Genomic DNA, 21,824 nt, shown 5'->3' with positions numbered 1-21,824 from the left:
TGGCGACCCCTTTGCCGGGAGTAGCCGAAAGACCAACAACAACAACAATATTATGGTTAATCAAAACTGATGTGATTCGCTATTTAATGAGCAACATGTTTTTTTCTGCCAGACATAATGCATTGAGAGCATCCCAAACAATATTCCTTATCAGTTCAAAGAATCCGTTTTCTCATCCTATCAGTCCTTTAAGTGTTTGGCAACATGTATACCTGTTACTTTCGATCATCTCCCTGACCGAGGACAAGTTACTGAATTCGGCAGGTTAAGTGTAGGAGAATTCCTAGTGCTTCCAAAATTATTCAATTTTACAAATAATGGACCCTACAGTGCTCATGTAAACCTGTGAAAGATTTATAAATGGTTTTATTCCCTTGGCTCAACATATTCTCCATGCGGAGGGTTCAGTGAGCTTGGGTTATTCTTCTGATATGAACTGTAGAATAAGTAAATGTTCACACTTCTGTCAAAATCTATTAGTTTTGCATCCAGTCATATTTTGGGACATTTCAGGGTAATTCAAGTAAAATATATTTATTGTGCTGGGTTTTTATTTTTAATATATTATATTATTTTTATACATTTTTATAAATAATCTCCACCTAAGTCAAAATAAGGCAGATTGACTTTTATCCATTATATTGTCTTTTGTTTCTACCTATTATTTTTTATTTATATTATGTGATATAGACTATAATATAGCTCCTTAAATTAGCTCTACTTTTTCAGTTTTAAAAATTAAGAGTATTAACAATGAAATACAACATGATTTTTAAAATGTACTTCTGCCTTAGGAGTCCTTCATCAGAGAAGGAAACAGTGATAGAGCATGAAGAACATTCAGGGATAGAGATGGAGCATGGGTATGAAAACGATGACCCACTATCTCTAGGACATGAATATTTAAATGGTAAGGCAGATTCATTTTCATTGTGGAATAGAGCATGTCCAAAAAAGATTATCTATTTCAAACAAAACGTGTGTACGTTTTGTGTATGTGAATAGTACGTAGTGCAACTATAAGCATGTGTAGTCTGAATACTGGGTCCTGCATGCATGTTTCTTTGCTGTTTTGCTTCTAGTATGGTGGTTGTTGTGGCAGTAGGGACTGAGAACAAAAATCAAATGTTTCGACACCTGTGTCTAGAAACAATGCAAGATCATTGTTGTGTAGGATATTGGATCGAATGTTTTAAGCATTCCTGCTAACACCCCCTTTTTTCTCTCTTCCCTGCCAGATGTGTGCTACCTAAAAAAAGAAAAAGGCCCTTGCAGAAAGTATATAATTAAGTGGTACTATAATCAGGAGCAGAACAAATGCTCCCGCTTCCTATATGGAGGTTGTGATGGAAACTTTAACAGATTTGACACTCACATGGAATGTGAAGCCCACTGTGTGAAGCTTCCTTTTCTGCAGTGACTTTTTAAACTACTTCTGTAGAAAATTATAAAAGGGATGACAATACTTGTATGACATTCAAATAACTACCACACTATAATGCTTACAACTTGTTTCTGTTATAAATACATACATTGTAACAGTGTGTTAATTGCTCATTTTCAGTTCACTATTATAATAAAAATCAGCAACCCCGTGGAATGTGAATGTTTTTCTGTATGGTTTCTTTACAACCATTCAGTTAATGGTTTGGTTAAAATTCCATCATTACTATTAAATTAAATTAAATCCATTTACAGTTAATTTCTGTAAGGCCTGGTTTTATTAAAACTACATTTCAAATATAACATTGATTTTCTGATTATTATGGTTCCTAGAAGTGGGCGGTTATATTAGGCAGTCAGTGAACATTTTCTCACTGAAGTTGATGTCTTGTACAGAGAAAAGTTTTATGTATTGCTTTATTTTAAGAATGTGAAATGTAAGACTATTAGATATAATATATTGTAATATATACTGTAGTATAATATATAATTTTAGTAGAGAGATAGATTTTACCACATACACAGTGGATCAGAGGTTTACATACACTTAGTTAGCATTTAGTAATATTACCATTAAGTTTTTTTAACTTGGGTCAAATATTTTGGATAATCTTTCAAGTTTCTTACACTAATTTGCTACTAATTTTGGCTAATTTTGCCTGACAGAATTGGTGTAACTGAGTCAGTTTTGTACACCTCCTCACAGTTCTGTCCACACATTTTCTATTGGATTGAGGTCAGGGTCACTGCAATACCTCAATATTAATTAAATTAAATTAAATTCATTTTTATTTATATAGCGCTTTTAACAATAGTCATTGTCTCAAAGCAGCTTCACAAAAATGAAAGAAATTATGTTTTTTTCAATTAAAAAATATTATAATAATAAATAATAGGCTAATAATAATAATAAATTGTATGTGTGAGAAAATGTCTATGATAATGATGATATGAATGCATGATGAATGAAATGTCTCTGGTGAGCAAGCCAAGGGTGATGGCAACAGTGGCAAGGAAAAACTCCCTGAGATGGTAATAGGAAGAAACCTTGAGAGAAACCAAGTCAACAGAGAATCTATCATCATTTGGGTGATAACATTTAGAGATAATATGACATCATGTGTGTTATGCAGCTGAAAGTTCAATATAATAGAAATTCTTTAAATTAACATGAAGTCCACTTCAGCATATTGACGAGTCAGCAGGTGCAGATGGGGTCTCGATCACTGGAAGCACAGGAGCAGCATTTGTGGCTCCAACCATCATGAAGCAGCATCCAGCTGGAGATGGTCCTTCTCTGAATGCCTCAGGAACCTTGCAGGGTCGGCGTTTGTCTACTGAAGCAGGCACAATCTCCAGATGCCTCGGGATGGGTAGAAAAATACAGAACAGATGGAGAGAATTAGAGTAGTTGCCATTCAGGATAGATGTACTGGAGTATGAGGTTATGGGATGAGTTACGCGTATGCCAGATTAAAAAGATGCGTCTTAAGTCTACTTTTAAACTGGGAAACTGTGTCTGAGCCCTGAACACTGTCTGGAAGGCTATTCCAAAGCTTTGGAGCTAAATATGAAAAAGCCCTACCCCCTTTTGTAGATTTTTTTTAATTTTGGGAACTACAGTACCAGAAGTCCAGAGTTTTGTGATCCTGGTGGATTGTAGCGTATCAGAAGACTGGTTAGGTATGTGGGAGCCAAACCATTTAAAGCCTTGTATGTAAGTAATACTATTTTGTAATTTATTCTGAACAGGTAGCCAGTGCAGGAATGATAATATTGGGCTTATATGATCATATTTTCTGGATCTAGTGAGAACCCTGGCAGCTGCATTTTGGACTTACTGAAGCTTGTTTATTGAGGATGCAGGACAACCATCTACAGTAGTAATGCATTACAATAGTCCAGTCTGGAGGTCATGAATGCATGAACTAGCTTTTCTGCATCAGATACGGATAAGATGTTTCTAAGTTTGGCAATATTTCTAAAATGGAAAAAGGCTGTTTTTGTAATATTGGAAATATGATTTTTAAAGGACAAGTTACTGTCTAATATTACGCCCAGGTCTTTTACTGTTGAGCTAGAAGTAACAGTACATCCTTCTAAACTCGAAGTGACTAGCAGCATGGGCACTATTTTTACCAGTACATTAGACACTGTTGCTCCCGTCAGATTAAAAAAAGTCAGAGATAAAACACTTGCACCGTGGTACAACAGTCATACTCGCGCCCTAAAGAGAGCAACCCGTAACCTCGAGCGAAAATGGGGGAAAACTAAATTAGAAGTTTTTTCGAATTACATATAAACACAGTATGTGTAGCTATAGACAGGCCCTAAAAACTGCTAGGACCGAGCATCTTAGCCAACTGATAGCAAGAAACCAAAACAATCCCAGGTTCTTATTTAGTACAGTGGCTCGCCTAACAAAACCTAAGATGCCCGCAGAGAGTATCCCATCACAGTTTAAAAGTGAAGAATTTATGGACTTCTTTAATGAAAAAATCAATAGTATCAGGAAGAAAATAACGGAGATTCAACCTCTAATAGTATCTCACGATCCAGTTCAGCCTAGAGCTTCACATTTACATTTTCAGTGCTTTACAGATATAGGACAGAAAGAGATGTATAAACTTATCACCTCAGCTAAATCAACAACGTGCCTGTTAGACCCAATACCAACCAGATTTTTAAAAGAAGTGATGCATACGGTTGGAGAGCCACTTCTAAACATTATTAATTCTTCATTATGTCTAGGTCACGTCCCTAAACCTTTCAAGTTGGCAGTTATTAAGCCGCTTCTTAAAAAATCTAATTTGGACACGAATGAAATAACACATTACACACTGTAAAAACGAATCTATAGAGTTTACCCAATAAATGTAAGGTAACAATTTGCATTGACTTTGGTGGGGTAGATTTAATCCCATATATTGAGTATAAACTATCTAAAGTAAAAAGCTATTAAATACTTGCATAAATTGGGTAACAATAACTCACATTTATGTATATGTTCAACAGCTACCTACTCATTAAAACTAGGTAAAAATTATCTCTTCAAATCAAAGTAAATTAATATCAGTTAATAACAATTACTTATTCAGAGAAGGTAAAATGTACCCCCAAATGCTGGGTCATATTTAACAATAATGCTGGGTTAATTCTACCACATAAATTGGTCAAATGTTCTATCCAGATGTTAGTTCATTTTAACTGGAATGTTGGGTTAATTATACCACACAAATAGGTTATTATTATTTTCATGTTTTACAGTGAATCTATTAAACAGTTAAATTACTTTGATATACTGGTTTATTGAAAAAACTTAAAAGTTCTGCAACCATACAACATCCTATTAAATGTTCATTAAAAAAAAAAACATTTATTTTTTAAAAGCACAAGAACAGATAATCAACAGCGACATCATTACTATACTATTACTTACTAAGGGCAGAATGGAGTAATAACACAAATAGGCTGAGGCAGCTTCTACAGAGCAGGATCTCTCTGTGACATTAGATATCTTTTCTGCAGAACAAAACCATCCAGCCCTGGTCCCGTTTTAACATACAAACACTGTCTATGACTTTTCAAGTAGGCCTCGCTATTTCATAGCAACATTACAAAAAGTCCTTTACAGGAGCACACCGCTTTGAATAGTTAATGTCAAAAATATAAAATGCCTTGAAGCACACATCAACCGCCCCAAGTAGTGTGCATTGCTCCAGAGCCTGTCCCACCAGAATGACGAATGCCTGACTCTCCCAACGTCAGGATGTAGGGGTACGGCCTTGACACTTCAGCCTGCTGGAGGTATTCCACCATGTTGGTGCCAACCTTAAGAAATAAAAGAAAGTTAAACATTTGTTGCATAACAAAAATTTAACTGAATATGACTATCAATTTAATGTGTAATAGAATATATACTAAATAAAAAAAAAATTACAAAGCTAGGGTATAGGTAACCTGAAACAAAAACATGGAGACAGCTACTACCAAAAATAAAATATGCAAAATAAGCATGGCTTTTGGGATAAAGCTTATATATATATATATATATATATATATATATATATATATATTTTAGTCAGACTAGTTGATCTTGTGGTCTGCGTTGATTTTAAGCTAATTACCGAGGAAATGCATTGTCATAGCTGGGGTCATACTGGCACATTACAATCACCCAAATATTAATACTTCCATCTAGTAGTTATCTGTACAGCTGACTGATAGTTAATTTAGTCAGAGTCACAAGCAACTTTGGTTAACGAGGGCTACCTGGTTAGCTTACATGCAGCAGTCATATTAGCTAATAGCGTCATGCTCATACTACAGTTACAGTTTCGTCACCCTGAAAACATTCTACAGAGAAAGCTAAAAAGCTCAGACATCTTATCCGTTTCCTTCATACACAGGTAGGGTTCTGTGGCTAACTATAGCAGCTATTGTCAGCTAAATTATCTTACCTCAGACCAGCCTGAAAGTTTGAGTGTAACCTTAACACGGTAACAGTAATAAATCTCACATATAGTGATAATTTGTTCAGTCATATGTGACTTAGGTGAGTGAACATGTGTATACAGACCTTGTATTTAACGTCATTTTCCCTTAAATGAACCGTCATCAGCGGTGTGGGAGCTCAAGAGAGACACGAAGCTCTGACTGACAGCCGCTGAATACACGGTGAATTTTGGGGGAGGGGCCACCAAACTTTAACCCAGCAGCTGGGTTACACAAAAACTACCCAACTCTCTGTAAATAACCCAGAAAAATGACCCAACAGAGGCAACCCAGCGTTTGGGTAGAAAAAACAACCCAGCGTTTTTTAGTGTGTATGAAACACTCAAAATATAGTGCAGCACAACAGCTTTACACAACATTTCAAGTAATGAACCTGTTGCGGGCTGACGCATGCGCAATTTAAAGCAAAAAAAACCTCGGCAAAAAAAAGCCCCATCATAGTACAGAAACTGCACTAGTTAAGATTGCGAACGACTTGTTTTTAGCTTCAGACCAAGGCTGCATCTCAATACTAGTCTTACTTGATCTTAGTGCTGCATTTGACACCATAGATCATATAGGTATTCAGGGGCAGGCATTAAAATGGTTTAGATCATACCTGTCATTTTGTAGATCTAAATGGAGTACCATCTGATGTAATGCCAATGAAATATGGGGTCCCACAAGGGTCAGTTTTAGGACCTCTGCTGTTCTCAATATACATGCTTCCCTTGGGAAACATCATTAGAAGGCATGGGATTATTTTCCATTGTTATGCTGATGATACCCAATTATATATCTCAACAAAACCAGACGAAATACCTAAGTTGTCTAGATTAACCGAGTGTGTCCAGGACATAAAAGATTGGATGACCAATAACTTTCTTTTACAGAATTCAGATAAGACGGAGATATTACTCATCGGCCCAAAAACCAGCACACAACCCTTTCACAATTCAGCCTGCGTTTAGAAGGATGTACTGTTACTACCAGCTCAACAGTAAAAGACCTGGGCGTAATATTAGACAGTAACTTGTCTTTTGAAAATCATATGTCCAATATCACAAAAACAGCCTTTTTCCATCTTAGAAATATTGCCAAACTTAGGAGTATCCTATCCGTATCTGATGCAGAAAAGCTAGTTCATGCATTCATGACCTCCAGACTGGACTATTGTAATGCTTTACTAGGTGGTTGTCCTGTATCCTCAATAAACAAGCTTCAGTTAGTCCAAAATGCAGCCGCTAGGGTTTTCACTAGATCCAGAAAATATGATCATATAACACCTATATTATCATCCCTGCACTGGCTACCTGTTCAGTTTAGAATTATTTACAAAATAGTACTACTTACAATCCACCACGCTCCTTAAGATCACAAAACTCCGGACTTCTGGTAATTCCCAGAATTTTAAAATCTACAAAAGGGGGCAGGGCATTTTTATATTTAGCTCCAAAGCTTTGAAATAGCCTTCCAGACAGTGTTCGGGGAGCAGACACGGTTTCCCAATTTAAAAGTAGACTCAAGACGCATCTGTTTAATCTGGCATACGCGTAACTCATCCCATAACCTCATACTCCAGTACACCTATCCTGAATGGCAACTACGCTAATTCTCTCCATCTTTTCTGTATTTTTCTACCCATCCCGAGGCATCTGGAGATTGTGCCAGCTTTAGTAGACAAAGGTCAACCCTGTTGAGGTTTCTGAGGCATCCAGAGAAGGACCAGCTCCAGCTGAATTCTGCTTTATGATGGTTGGAGCTACACATGCTGCTCCTGTGCTTCCAGTGACCCAGACCCCGTCTGCCCTCTGCACCTACTGACTCCCTGTGCTGAACTGGACTTCATGTTAATCTACACAACTTCTGTTATATTGAACTTTCACCTGCACAACACGCATGATGTTATTTCTATCTGTTATCACCCAGATGAGGATGGGTTCCCTGATTGAGTCTGGTTCCTCTCAAGGTTTCTTCCTATTGCCATCTCAGGGAGTTTTTCCTTGCCACAGTCGCCGTCACCCTTGGCTTGCTCATCAGAGACATTTCATTCATCATTCATTCATCTAATTATAATCTAGCCACATTTTTTCTCACACATACACACTTCCAAATATTTTCTTTTCTAAAAAACTAATTTTTGTCAAGCTGCTTTGAGACAATGACCATTGTTAAAAGCGCTATATAAATAAAATTGAATTGAATTGAATTTAATTGAATTGTGAAAGCTGTTGTGTGCTGGTTTTTGGGCCGACGAGTAATGCCTCTGTCTTATTTGAGTTTAGTAAAAGAAAGTTATTGATCATTCAATATTATATGTTCTGGACACACTCGGGTTAATCTAGACAACCTAGGTATTTTGTCTGGTTTTGTTGAATATTATTGTTCTTAAGGAATTTTCCATTGTCTATTTTTAAAAAAATAATAAATAAAATATTCATAATAATTTGAGACCAAGTTTTAACTTCCTAGCTGATGTCTTTAGATGTTGCTTTAATGTCTTCACAAAAACTTACAAATTACCAACTCAACATAATGCTGCCACCCTCATGCTTCACATTTGGGATGGGGCTCTTTGGCAGGCCTCACCCTTTTTCCCCTCATTATGGCATAGTGGTTTAATTATTTATTAGGCCAGAGGACATTTATCCAAAAAGTAAGATCTTTGTCTCTATCTGCAGTTGAAACTTTTGAGTGGCCTTTTACAGTAAGTTACATTGGTGTAGTCTTTGTAGTTTTACTCTGGGTATAGATATTTTTTTTTACCTGGTTCCTGCAGTGTCTTCACAAGTTCCTTTTCTTTTGCTCTAAGATTAACTTGTATTTTTAGTACCAAAGTATGCCTCTCCCGTCTGAGCAGTAAAATGGTTGTTTGGTCCCACCGTGTTTATACTTGGTGCTTATACTTACATGTATACTTATAGTTTTGTTGGTACAGATGAACATAGGCCCTCTAGGCAGTTGGAAAGTGTTTCCCAAGGATGAACCAGACTTATGGAGGTCCACCCTTTTTCCTTTCCTAATTATCCTCTTCTGATGTCTAGGCTAATTTCTAAATTGAAAATTAAATTAGACTCTTTTCATCATCGCCAATAATAAGAAAACAAATTTGTATCTCCAGAAATGTATACTAATTTGATAAAATTATTACAAAATAAGTAAATATATGTTACCAATATAATGATAAACTACAAACTATACACCTAGTACAACCAATTTTTTTTTTTGCAATAAACAAAGTATGCATTGCCTCAGACTGTCATTTATGTCAAGTGGCTCTGCATCTTTATTATCATTATTCACCTCTGTTCTTTCACAATTAGCTTGGTCACTGTAGTTCACCTGTTCTTTATCATCATCATCAACATCATCTTCATCATCAACATTCCAGCATTTTCAGAGAAATGTGACTCTAGTCTGTGTAAATACATCAATAATTTGAGCATTGCACATTAAAATGTTTTTTTTTTAATATGTTCTTCGAAATATTCCTTTTTTAACTAGCAAAATGTTAAGAAAACAAACATTTTCTACATTTGGCTCAACACAGTTAAACAACAGATTCAGTATTACAGCACACACATTTTTCTTCAGATGAAACAAACTAAAAACAGCTATTTAAACAGTAAATAACCTAGCAAAATTGTCAAATCTTATGTTTCACATGTCAACGCCCTTAGTAAGTATATTAGACAACCACATAAACATATAAAAATGCAGTGCCCTAAAGCAAAACAATATGTCCTGTATATTAGCGCTTTAACATTTCTGGCACACGGTGTTATGCGCTGAAATACCCCCCTGCCATGGATTGCCCCCCCTACATAATCGCTATACGTTACTATATTAGAACATAAATTCATAGGTTAATGGTTTACAAATTACATGAGACAATAAAATAAAATAAGCAATCTGAAAATAAATATGTCGTATATGAAAAAATAAAAATATTATGTATACTTTTATATTGTTTATTTGATAATAAAATTAGTTTCGTCCAATTTATCATTATAAAATATTTATTTTTAATATATATAAATATTTATTTGCATATTTTTATGACAAACCCCTGAAAAATGAATGTGTTACGAAATAAACATTATACAAGAATTTGTATTAATGGTCTTGACCGCTCTTGACCGGGGGGGGGGCGGGGTCCATGACAGAGGGCATATACTTATATTTTTCCACGTGAGTCAGTCGTGCTCTTTAACCAATCAGATGTGACCTCGCCATTTCAACCAATCATAACCCGGCAGGAGCGCAGGCTAAATCCTGTTTACATGAAATAAACCTGTTTCGGAGCAGGTTCATGCATACGGATATGTTGCTATAACAACAAATGCTAGAAGCGCATCGAAGAACGAAACAATCCAAGATAAGGACAAATCCACAACAATCAAATCCAGCTAACTGAGTTAGCGACGTACGAAGAACGGACCCCAGCAGTTTAGAAGACGGAGTATAATAAACATCACTGCTCAATCACACGGCGTATTCAGAACTGTCCACATAATGTCTGAATATTGCAGGGGCAGAAAACGCAGGTGATGATTTGCAAAAAGAAAATTGTCGGATCCTACAACAGAAACAATTACTGTTTTGTGAAATGTGTTTCCTCGCCTTCGCTAATATGAACAATAACTAACTCATCGGAATCCTACGGGACTCTGAATCGGAAATTCAAACATTGTACCGACCCTCCACATCACCCACTTTTGTAGTGATAAATAAATCACTTGTTGTCTTCTAAACTGTCCATTAACGGTGTATTTAAGAAACGCTACTACTAATCAGGGAAAATGAAGTTCATATACATTGAAATTACTACTCCCTACACCCTACTCCCTGCGCAGGAAATGTCTGATAAGGGAACTTCAATCTACAAAATTCCACCATTCAGAACACCATGCAATGTCACTTCCTCCTTGCGTTACCATGGTAACATAAGCACTTTGGATACCTGTCGCTGCTGCTGTAGAAATTTTACAGTACGGACATTAAATATAGAATATTTAGTAAAACAAAAACTGATACCATAAATATATATATATATATATATATATATATATATATATATATATATATATATATATATATAACGTATGAATTAATAAAATGTATGTATGTGCGCGGAAAGTATGTATGTATGTGCGCGGAAAGTATTGTGTGTGTGCATTTCATAGTTGTTTGAGCGGTTAATAGTATATATGTATGTGTGAGTGTTTCATATGTGTGTGCATGAGTGAAGTTTGATTTAAGCCCTATACAGTTTTGTTCCTCCCTAGCGAGAAGCACCATCTAGTACAAAGTAGTTCTATCTGGGTTGTGACATGCTTGTCGACTTTTGAAATTGACGGCACAGTATTAAGGACCCTTTTACATATTATCAAACCTGGAAAGATAGTGCTGAACTGTCAACTTTGTAGATAAAAATGATGAAAAATGATTAAAATTAATTAAAATCAAATCTAATAAAACTTTATTTATATAGCAACAATTAACAGTTGACAAGGTGCTTCACAAAGTTAAAATAAAACATAAAAATTAGGCAGTAAAACTGATTTGGCAGATAAAAGGATCATGCAGCTTCACCAAAAGCTTTAGTCATTCCTATTCATAAATCATATGAAAGAGGATCACTTAAGCACTTAAAGAAGCATAAAAGCATTTTATGCACAGAATGTGATGAGAACTCACAGAATTGAGTCTAAACCGCTGCGTAACCATAAGAGAACCATTTGTTAGTAAATCGAATCAGAAACAAATGCTTCTATTTTGCTAGAGAGCACAAAGATTGGACTTGGTCATGTGGTCTGAAAAGTTTATTGTAGGTTGACACTATTCCAGGGTTATGTGTGGGGTAGGAAGGGTAGCAAAAAAAGCAATGTTGTGTTCTGTAATTGAAGCTAAAGGTAATGAAATCTTAGTGTGTGTGTGTGTGTGTGTGTGTGCGTGTGCAATACTGTGCAAAAGTTTTACGCAGGTGTTAAAAATTCATTACAGTAAGAATGCCTTTAAAAATAGAAATATTAGTGGTTTATTTTTTATCAGTAAACAAAATTAAAAGTAAATGAATAGAAGTGAAATCCAAATTAAATTAGGATTTGGTGTAACCAGTTTTCGCCTGCAATACAGCATTATTTCTTCTTTAAAGGAACTGGTTGGGTAGGTTGTTCCAATCATCTTGGAGAACTAACTACAGATCTTCTGTAGATGTAGCCTGCCGCAAATTCTTCTGCTTCTTCATGTAATCCCAGACGGACTTAATAATACTGTATCAGGCCTCTGTGGGGCACTTACAATACTCCTTGTTGTTCTATATGCTAAAGATAGTTCTTAATGTCGTTGGTTGTATGTTTGGGGTCATTTTGCTGAAAAATGGGGCTAATCAGATGCCACCCCGATGATAGTGTATGATGCAGAAGTATCTGCCTGTATTTATCAGCACTGAGGACATTAATAATCCTGATAAAATCTCCAACTCTATTTGCAGAAATGCAACTCAAAACTTGCATAGACCCCCAGATAGCACAGGTAGTTCGCGGAGACGTCTGCTAAAGAGCATATCATCTGGTAAAAATCACATTCGTTTTTTTATAGTAGTATTTTGATCATCTGTAGATTGCCTGTTTGAGCTGTTAAATGATTCATCGTCTTTACATCCTACGACGTCTATACAACGTATCTTTATTATCCGAAATTTGCTGGTATGTGGTACAGTATGTGCATCAGCTATGACTGATTAATGATTATAATTTTTTTTTTTAACCCGGTTATTTTACTAGAACTTATAGCACGTTTAAAGATGAACACTACATTACTTTGTAGATGTAAATGTAGGTTTATGTTCCTTTTCCCATTTTCTTACTAATACACTCAAAAAAAGGAATGTGCTACATGGACATAAACGGAATATGTGTTTTGTACATAATAATTTCATGTTTCCAAGATGAACATTAATAAATTATGTTGTATTTGCATGAAATTCAACAACTGAAAAGTTATAAAGTACAAAATGTTTCTGTTGGTGTTTAATTTTTTTTTCTATGATTAATACTTATTTGTGGTGTTTTATGCTTTGTACATCTTTTTAAATTGAGACCTCATTTGTGAGTTGCTGCTGGTGTAAAACAGGTTTTTTATTAAATATAAAATAAAAATCTCAGTTTTATCGCGTTTGTCTTATGCTTCCTTCCTTCACAGAATTCTGTTGACCAGGGCTTGAAATTTAAATTTACTTGAGTTGGATCAACTTACTGTAATTTACAACTAAAAAAATTGTTGTACCAACCCTATTCATTTATGTTAACAGTATTAAATTATGTTGGACTCAGCTGTAGTAAATAGGTTAAATGAACCTAATTTAATTAATTTGACTGATTATTTTTTTTATTAAAATACATTAAACATTTGAATAATGTAAGCACTAAGAAATTGTTAGACTTTTCAATGATAATGGAGTATCATAGATGTAATTCAATTACATTACAATTGCACAATCAATTGCTATTACCGTAAATGATAAAGATTATGTTAAGTCAACATGATTCTTTCACACAAGTTTAACATGAATGGAATATTTTGGTTTAGCAGGCGAAAATTGTGTAATTTGGCCACATTTTGATGATGTGGGACCGATGTACATATTAAAATCAAGTAAATTTTAAGGATTATTTTTTTCAGTGTGTGCTGGATCAGTTTTGAATTTAAACCCACTCCAGGAACAGAATTGGTAACCTCTTTGAAATTTAAGGGGTGATTTACAGTGCCAGTTCATGTAGTTCTTCATCTTCATGGGGTTTATATCTTGCAATTATGGGAAAATAAAGTCAGAATTGTGAAATAAAAAGTCGCAATATATATATATTTTTTATTTAGTGGCGGTAACCGGCTTCCATAACATTCCCGCCATTAGCAGGCTTTAGCATCGTTATCATCTTCCACAGACCCTGAGCTTACCTGCTGGAGCAGAGATTTTAAACACATTTAATACTAAAAAAGAGAGGGAAACTGCCTTTTTTTCATGTATAAGTTATGAATAAAATCACCAAAGTCATTCCTGCTGCAGTTGAACAGGTAAGATAGAGTTTTATTCAGAAGAACTACATGAAGAAAAAATATCTGACGTTAATTAAGTGTAAGTGGGAAAAGGTTTATATTTATTAAATTATTGTAATTGTTTCTTTTAACTTACAGTTTCAGCTATAAGGAATCCAATCCTTTAGTCTCCGGCAGAATCGGATTCTGAAAAATTCATCAAAAATTAGCTTTGCTTGGCCCCAGGGAGAATGTAATTTTTTGTTATTTTTTTACTTATGTATCTTCTTTATCTTTCGGCTGTTCCCTTTCAGGGGTCGCCATAGCGAATCATCTACCTCCATCTACTGTAACCCTATCCTCTGCATCCTCTTCTCTTGCACCAACTAACTTCATGTCCTCTCTCACAACCATAAATCTCCTCTTTGGTCTTCCTCTAGACCTCCTGCCTGGCAGTTCAAACCTCAGCATCCTTCTACCGATATATTCACCATCTCTCCTCTGAACATGTCCAAACCACCTCAATCTGGCCTCTCTGACTTTATCTTCAAAACATCTAACATGGATTGTCCCTCTGATGAACTCATTTTTGATCCTATCCATCCTTCTCACTCCAAAGAGGAACCTCAACATCTTTAGTTCTGCTACCTCCAACTCTGCCTCCTGTTTTTTCTTCAGTGCCACTGTCTCTAAGCCGTAGAGCATCGCTGGTCTCACCACTGTCCTGTATACCTTTCCTTTTATTCTCGCTGATATTTTTTTATCGCACAACACACCTGAAACTTTTCTCCATCCATTCCAACCTGCCTGTACCCGCCTCTTCACCTCCTTTCCACACTTTTCGTTGCTCTGGACTGTTGACCCTAAGTATTTAAAGTCCTGCACCTTCTTTACCTCTGCTCCCTGTAGCCTCACCGTTCCTCTTGGGTTTCTCTCATTCACACACATGTATTCCGTCTTACTGAGGCTAACCTTCATTCCTCTGCTTTCCAGAGCATACCTCCACCTCTCCAAATTTTCCCACTCCCCATTGTCTCCCCACTCCCCACTGTCTTACAGCTCTCGTTTATGTCCTGCACCACTCTTAACATACTTCACTGCCACTCCAGACTTTCTTATACAACACCACAGCTCCTCTCTCAGCACCCTGTCGTACGCCTTCTCTAAATCTACAAAGACACAAGGCAACTCTTTATTACATTCTCTGTACTTCTCCACCAGCATCCTCAAAGCAAATACTGCATCTGATGTACTCCTTAACCTAGCTTCCACTTCACTTTCCCAGAGCTTCATTGTATGGCTCATTAGCTTTATGCCTCTGTAATTGCCACAGCTTTGCACATCTTCCTTGTTCTTAAAAATTGGCACCAATACACTTCTCCTCCATTCTTCTGGAATCCTCTCACTTTCCAAGAACAAACTAGTTAGAAACTCTACTGCCACTTTTCCTAAGCACTTCTATACCTCCACAGGTACTGTATGTCATCAGGACCAACAGCCTTTCCACTCTTCATCCTCTTCAACGCCCTTCTTACCTCACTTCTACTAATATTTACTACTTCCTGCTCCACAACAGTCACCTCTTCTACTCTTTGTTCTCTTTCGTTTCCTCATTCATCAACTCTTTAAAGTACTTCTTCCATCTTCCCATCACCCTCCTGGCATCTGTCAGTACATTTCCATCTCTATCTTTAATCACCTATGCATGTTTATGTATGTATATATGTTATAAATATAAAGTGTATTGTTTTGTCTGTATATAGTTTGTTATCTAGTTCTCTCGTTTTTGGTTTAAATTAATCAAATGTTTGCTTGTTATTAAATGTATTTTTTTATATTTAAAAAATCTGTGTTTTATTATTAGTTAAGAGTGTGGTTTGTTTATTTATTATCATATTTGGTCATTGTAACATGCATTACGGAGCATTATAGACGTGCCGAGGGTATTTAATTAAAATAATAGGAGGGGGGTGTTTTAATAAAACGACGTCTATCCGACATGAATCAGACATTTGGCAGATGTATGAACATCTGATTAACATTGTCTAAAGAGCGGATCAGAGACGATTTTAATTCATTTACGTTTTAAATACACAGGCTAAGCGTCGTTTTGACATCTACGTCTCGGCGACATCTGCCAGATGAGCAAACGCCCTCTGCCAGACATCTGCCAGATGAAAAAGATGATGTCGCATAGATGTCTCTGCGACGTGTGTGTGCTATCTGGGCCTCGACGGTTCACCATGTTCGCAGACACGCAAAAACAACCTGCTTTTTGCTACAGCCAAATAGTTACAATTTTGACTCACCAACACATGCAGCCATTTTTCTTCACCCCTATGTTTTCATACAGTATACCAATAAAAAATCATGCATATAAATTTTCCTCTGTTTAAGTAAAACAAATCAGTGGCAGCACTGCCATAAATTCCATTATATAACCATGTTTAAAAAACATCTGGAACTGCTGCAGTCTGGATCTCAACATCCTGATAGCCAGTTAGATGCTATGTACCTACAGAGTTTATCTTTTGCAACAGTTTTCTCATTTGGCTTAGGCGCAGTAATCATCAGTGAAATGGTAAACATATCATGAAAAGTAAACAAAGTCGTAACAAAGTCTTATTAAATTTGAGCAGTAAAACTTGCCCAGAAATCATTTTACAAAGTAAAGATTTTTAAGCAGCCCTATCTAAAAAGTGTGACTCTTGATACTTGTTTTGGGAGCATCAAAAACAAACTTAATCATTTCAAATGGGAAAACAGTGAACACTAAAATGCACTGGAAGCAATAAAGGCAAAGGGAAGAGAGTTCACCTTTTTCTGTTACATTAGCACATGTTTGTTTACTCTGGGCTAAATTTGTTATTCGGGGTAGAGCTAAGACTGCACTGAATTCTCAAAACTTGACTATGGGTCAGATATAGCCAACAAACTATTGTGTATTCTTTCAATCCTGTCTAGATGATTTTTACTAACCTGGTAGCCATTTTACTCTTTCCTTGGGATCTAATTTAATCCTGATTTAATACTCAGGGAAATGTTGCACATGTGCAATATTTTTACAAATATGTTGATTGACATTTAATGCAACATGGTGGCATAGTGGTTAGTACTGTGGCTTCGAACCTGCAGGGTTAAGTTGATTCCCACCTCAGGTCTGTTTGCATGTTCTTGTGCTTGATGGGTTTCCACCGGATACTCCGTTTCTTCCCACAGTTCAAAGACACGGTGTGTGTGTGTGTGTGTGTGTGTGTGTGTGTGTGTGTGTGTGTGTGTGTGTGTGTGTGTGTGTGTGTGTGTGTGTGTGTGTGTAGGAGACACCCTGTTTCTATAATATATCTATATGAGCTGTTTGGGCTTGTAGGATATTTGTAAAAGTTGTATATAGCATTTATTTATTATTATAAATAAAATAGTTAATATTGTTTCTTTGCTACTCAAATAGTTTGCCTTACGTTTTGTGGTAATACAATTTTTCAATATAGTGCCTTGTTACATGGATTTAACTTTGCTTTGGTAATGTGAAATTATGAAAATAAATTTAAAATTATATCCAATGCTAGGTAAGCTAGTGACACAACATAGAAAGTTAACATAAGTGTTATACAGTAAATGAAAACATATAAAGTAAACAAAAACAAAAACAATATGATCTTGTTATTTTTAAGTTTGTTTCTTCTGTAAAAATACACACTATTAGCAAGTTGATTTATTCCGATATGCGTGTTTGAAGTGTGTGTGCACCGCCTCACTGGGTGTTCATTTCGTTCGCGCAGATTCTCAACTCGGATTCCTAGAACAAAGCTTGCTGCAGACTCCTGCAAACGGAGACGATTTGCTCACATAATATATGCACAGTTTTTGGCGGATCTTCACAGTTAACTTTCCTTCACAGTTAACTTTTCCTTCAAGTAGGGATCAGGTGGTGTAAGATAGGGGAAATGAGATGGGTATGGGAAGGAATGTGTTCTGCCACCTTTTTTAAACTCTGTCCCCATTCACGATCACTTCGAAATAATACTTAACTATGAATACTTTTTCCTAAATCAAGAGATGCATTTTCAACAACAAATGCATAACACAACTTCTTTTTCACATACTGGGAAACACAAATGACTGGAGCTATGCTGCCCCATTGACAAACGCAGAAGCACGAGTTTCAGTACTATACTATTTACATAATATTATAAAGATTTATTTATTTATTTATTCATTTAAAAAGCATTAGGACATTACTCCCAATTAAAAGTTAAAAGCAAATCATTGCAATTTGAGGCTGGGGGTGTGGACAGATTGTACAGTACATTATTGTTAAAGATTTCACACAAAACAGAAGAATGAAACATGCCTGTGAAACTGTACAGTACAATATATATTCATGATACAGTATGTTGTTTACTTGGTGGTATTTTGTAGTGTGAGTCATTTTACTTTGAAAATTGCATTGACAGAGAGTAAGATATGTGCATTTTCCCTCCCTCCCTATCTTGTTCTCCTGAGTGAGAAACCTTTCCAGTCCTTTGCCTCACCCAAAAACCAGAATTAGGGCAATAGCGAGGTTGAATGAGAACAATGTGACATGCAAAAGATTCATATAAAATTAATTGTGCAAATGTTATTATCACACAATTCTGTATTGTTTGGGAAGGTTGGAAACCCTATAGTCAGCTAAAGTTAAAATTTTATGCCCAGTGGAGTTTTCTCCCAAAAGCCAAGGGAAGCCAGACTTCAGGATATGTTGTTGACTGTCCATGTAATTTATTTATTTATTTTTAACTTCAGGGTTTTTTTTTTTTTTGTAGTAAAATCCTCTGTGTTGTTGCTGGGTGGCATCTCTTCTTTTTTATTGAGTATTTAAAATAAGTTTTTTAGACTGTACATGTAATTTTAAGTTGTTTTTATTTACTTCAGTTGAACTTTTTTTTTGGTAGTAAACGCCTCTGTGTTGTTGCTAAATGGCATCTTTTCTGTTTTTCACTAAGTATTTACAGTGAGTAAAGAAAATGCTACTGTATGTGGCGAATGTGTGGTAAAACACAGTATTGCACTTTTACTGTCATGTCTGAAGATAAGCCAGGACAAGTTGGCTTCCCTTTCAAAAAAACAATCATCATTTACGACCTCTCGTAAAATATGTCTCGTAACTGGGAAGTAAAAAATGTGTTCTCTATTAAACCAGTACAGGACACATTTTTTTTGGTATTCTAAAAATCAAGTGATGTTTATTGGAGACAAATCCCACAAATCCACTTCTCAGATGTCCATGAAGAAAGTTACACTTAAGGTTGTAAACTGCCCATACTCTCTTTGGTTGTTACACCTTAACAAATCTCCCTAATCTCTCTCTCTCTAATCTCTATCTTCCCAGCAGCTTCCCCCCCCCCCCACTCTCTGATGACCCTCCCTCCTAGTCTCACATCTTCACTGTTTACATAACTAGACTTTTCACATAGGACCTTGAATGACTTAAATACGAGAACCTTTCCAACTTACATTAGATGGAAGAAGCTAGTTGGATGAGTAGTGAAAGATACCTCCTGAACAAAAAGTCCAGTTGACCTGACTCAACTTCCAGATAGCCTTATCTGGATAACTGAGAATCTTCAAAGACATGAGTGAGAAATATTACTTACATAGTACACTGCTAAAACATGGGAAATAGTATGAGAGAAACACATACAGTCAATGGACAAAAGGAAACCCCCTCTCTCAGCCTGTCTGTCATGGTCGCCACCACAACACACAATGCACTTTTCATTGCTCTCATTGACTCACGATCCAGAGTGGGATCTTGCCTGGGGTGGCATTGAGTGCGCAAGGGGGAAAAAAAGGCAACGATCAGATTGACAAATGTGATTTTTTAAAAATGCATTTTGATAAATTTTTTAAACACTACATTTGTAACACTAGTAATGTAATGTTATTTACATTGGTAACTGTAATCAAATTACATGCATTTAAAATGTAAAGCCTTACATTACTGCGTTATCAGGAAAAATTATTAGAATACAGCAACGCATTACACAGTACACAACTGTGCCTCCTTGGCGAGGCAAAGGATTGACTCTCACTCAAGATGAGAAAAGAGGAGGCCAGTGGGCATCAAGTTAAACAGTAAACGATTAAACAACTTATGGTTGGGGGGCAGTGGGCATAAGAAATCAGATTCAGTAAGAGATACATAATGGCTTAAAAAACATTAAGCATAAGTTCCAAAATCTTAAACAATGCACTGTGCCCTAATATAGCACAAGTGATTTGGTATTAAGTTAAATGTGCCACTGCACAAAAGCCTGAAAATCATTTTGTATTTTTAATGGATTGGGCAGTACAATTATGTTATACAGTCCTGAATATCTTAACCACTATTTTAAACTTGACATGCACCCTCAAACTTGTATGCCACGCTCTTTCTCAGACCAGCTGTATTCGGCGCCTTTTCTGCAGCCACCAAATAGTTAAATAAAGTCCAAATCCATTTGGAAATCAAACCCGGAACCTGAAGGTACAAGGACACAGTGCTTTCCACTAAACCACAATGCAGTCATAAACAGTCATATCTTATCTATTTTCATATCCCATCAATATTTCATAGCAAGCTAAATAATAGCTATAAATGACTGCATGTCATCACAATCGTATTTTTCCAGCTAATTAATTGGAAAAGGTCATTACAACACAGAATAGTGAAAACACAGTAATCCATACATAGCAACAAAATGGTTGCACAAAATAATACGCTAATAATCCAAATGTTTTTTTTAACTCTAAATCATTACCTTTTCTCTTTTATTTAACCTATTTTTTGTTCTCTTTTCAGCATTTTCTCATGCTTAATAGGTAAATTCTCTGTATAGCCAGCGTAAAGGATTTCCAATGAAGGTATTCTTTTGTATGAAAAGATAAGATGGTGGGCCTCTATACAAAGGGAACATAGCTTTTGGCAGAAGGCCAAACTTCTGCTTTGCGTCAAACCACCACTGGCCATGGCTTACATTTTCATTGTATTTATCTTGTACAGCCAAAATGAGTAACTCTCACCCCAAAAGGGTTTGTGCTATTTTGGCAAGTTTGCCAAACAACTTTGATTTTTTTTTCTCCTTTATGCATTTTTGGTTTAGTAGGAGTGTGGTTTGAAGTGATTAAAGAAAATACCACAAAACTGAATACTTTTTGTAAAAAGACAGATGCTTAAAATGGTTATTACACCTAATGTCTGGTTTATTTCTCTAGAGGGAAGGGCATACTAACTGTATATACTGTATATGACAAAAATGTAGTGAAGTAAGCACTTGAACATCTTCTATAAACATAGTAGAAGTTAAAGATGACAAAAAAGACCCATGTAGGGAATAGGGGAGCACAGCTGTAACTTTGTTTGGTTTTGAGTTAAAGTACTCAGCTTTGGTTAAATTTACAGACTACATACTTCTCACATAACATCATGCAATCAAGTGCAAGTTTACCCATATTGTCAGCATTGTTCATTATGCACATATGGAGACATGCATGCAGAACAGTCTGCCACTGACATTGAATCCACTGCAATTTAGTCTTATATAAATGAGGAGAACATGAGGTGATTTAGAAAAATAACTAGGAATTCCTAATCACTAGGCTATATTAACCTCTGGAAATGTGGAAATACTGTAAGTAGAAATTCTCTTTTCTTTAAATTACTAAAGTTTGCTTGCAATGACAAGTGTTGTACAAATATATTAGATGTGTGACAAAAAGGCAATAATTTAGGCCAAATGTTTTCGGCTAGGATGACTTCCAAAGGAGAAAAAAAAGTACACTGCTGTCTGCTATTATTTCCTCAGTTACAATCTGGCTAAGGAGAA

At 35.9% G+C, this 21,824-nt stretch overlaps 1 pseudogene; it reads left to right on the top strand.

Annotated features, from left to right (window-relative positions):
* LOC128520125 (collagen alpha-6(VI) chain-like) overlaps positions 1-1,606 on the top strand; it is a 59,095-nt pseudogene extending 57,489 nt beyond the window's left edge.
* The last annotated feature ends 20,218 nt before the right edge of the window (positions 1,607-21,824 follow it).

Source organism: Clarias gariepinus, chromosome 4, assembly GCF_024256425.1.
Source record: "Clarias gariepinus isolate MV-2021 ecotype Netherlands chromosome 4, CGAR_prim_01v2, whole genome shotgun sequence".
Lineage (NCBI taxonomy): Eukaryota > Metazoa > Chordata > Actinopteri > Siluriformes > Clariidae > Clarias > Clarias gariepinus.
The sequence above is the reverse complement of the archived record's forward strand: the minus strand, read 5'-3'. Positions and strand labels throughout refer to the sequence as shown.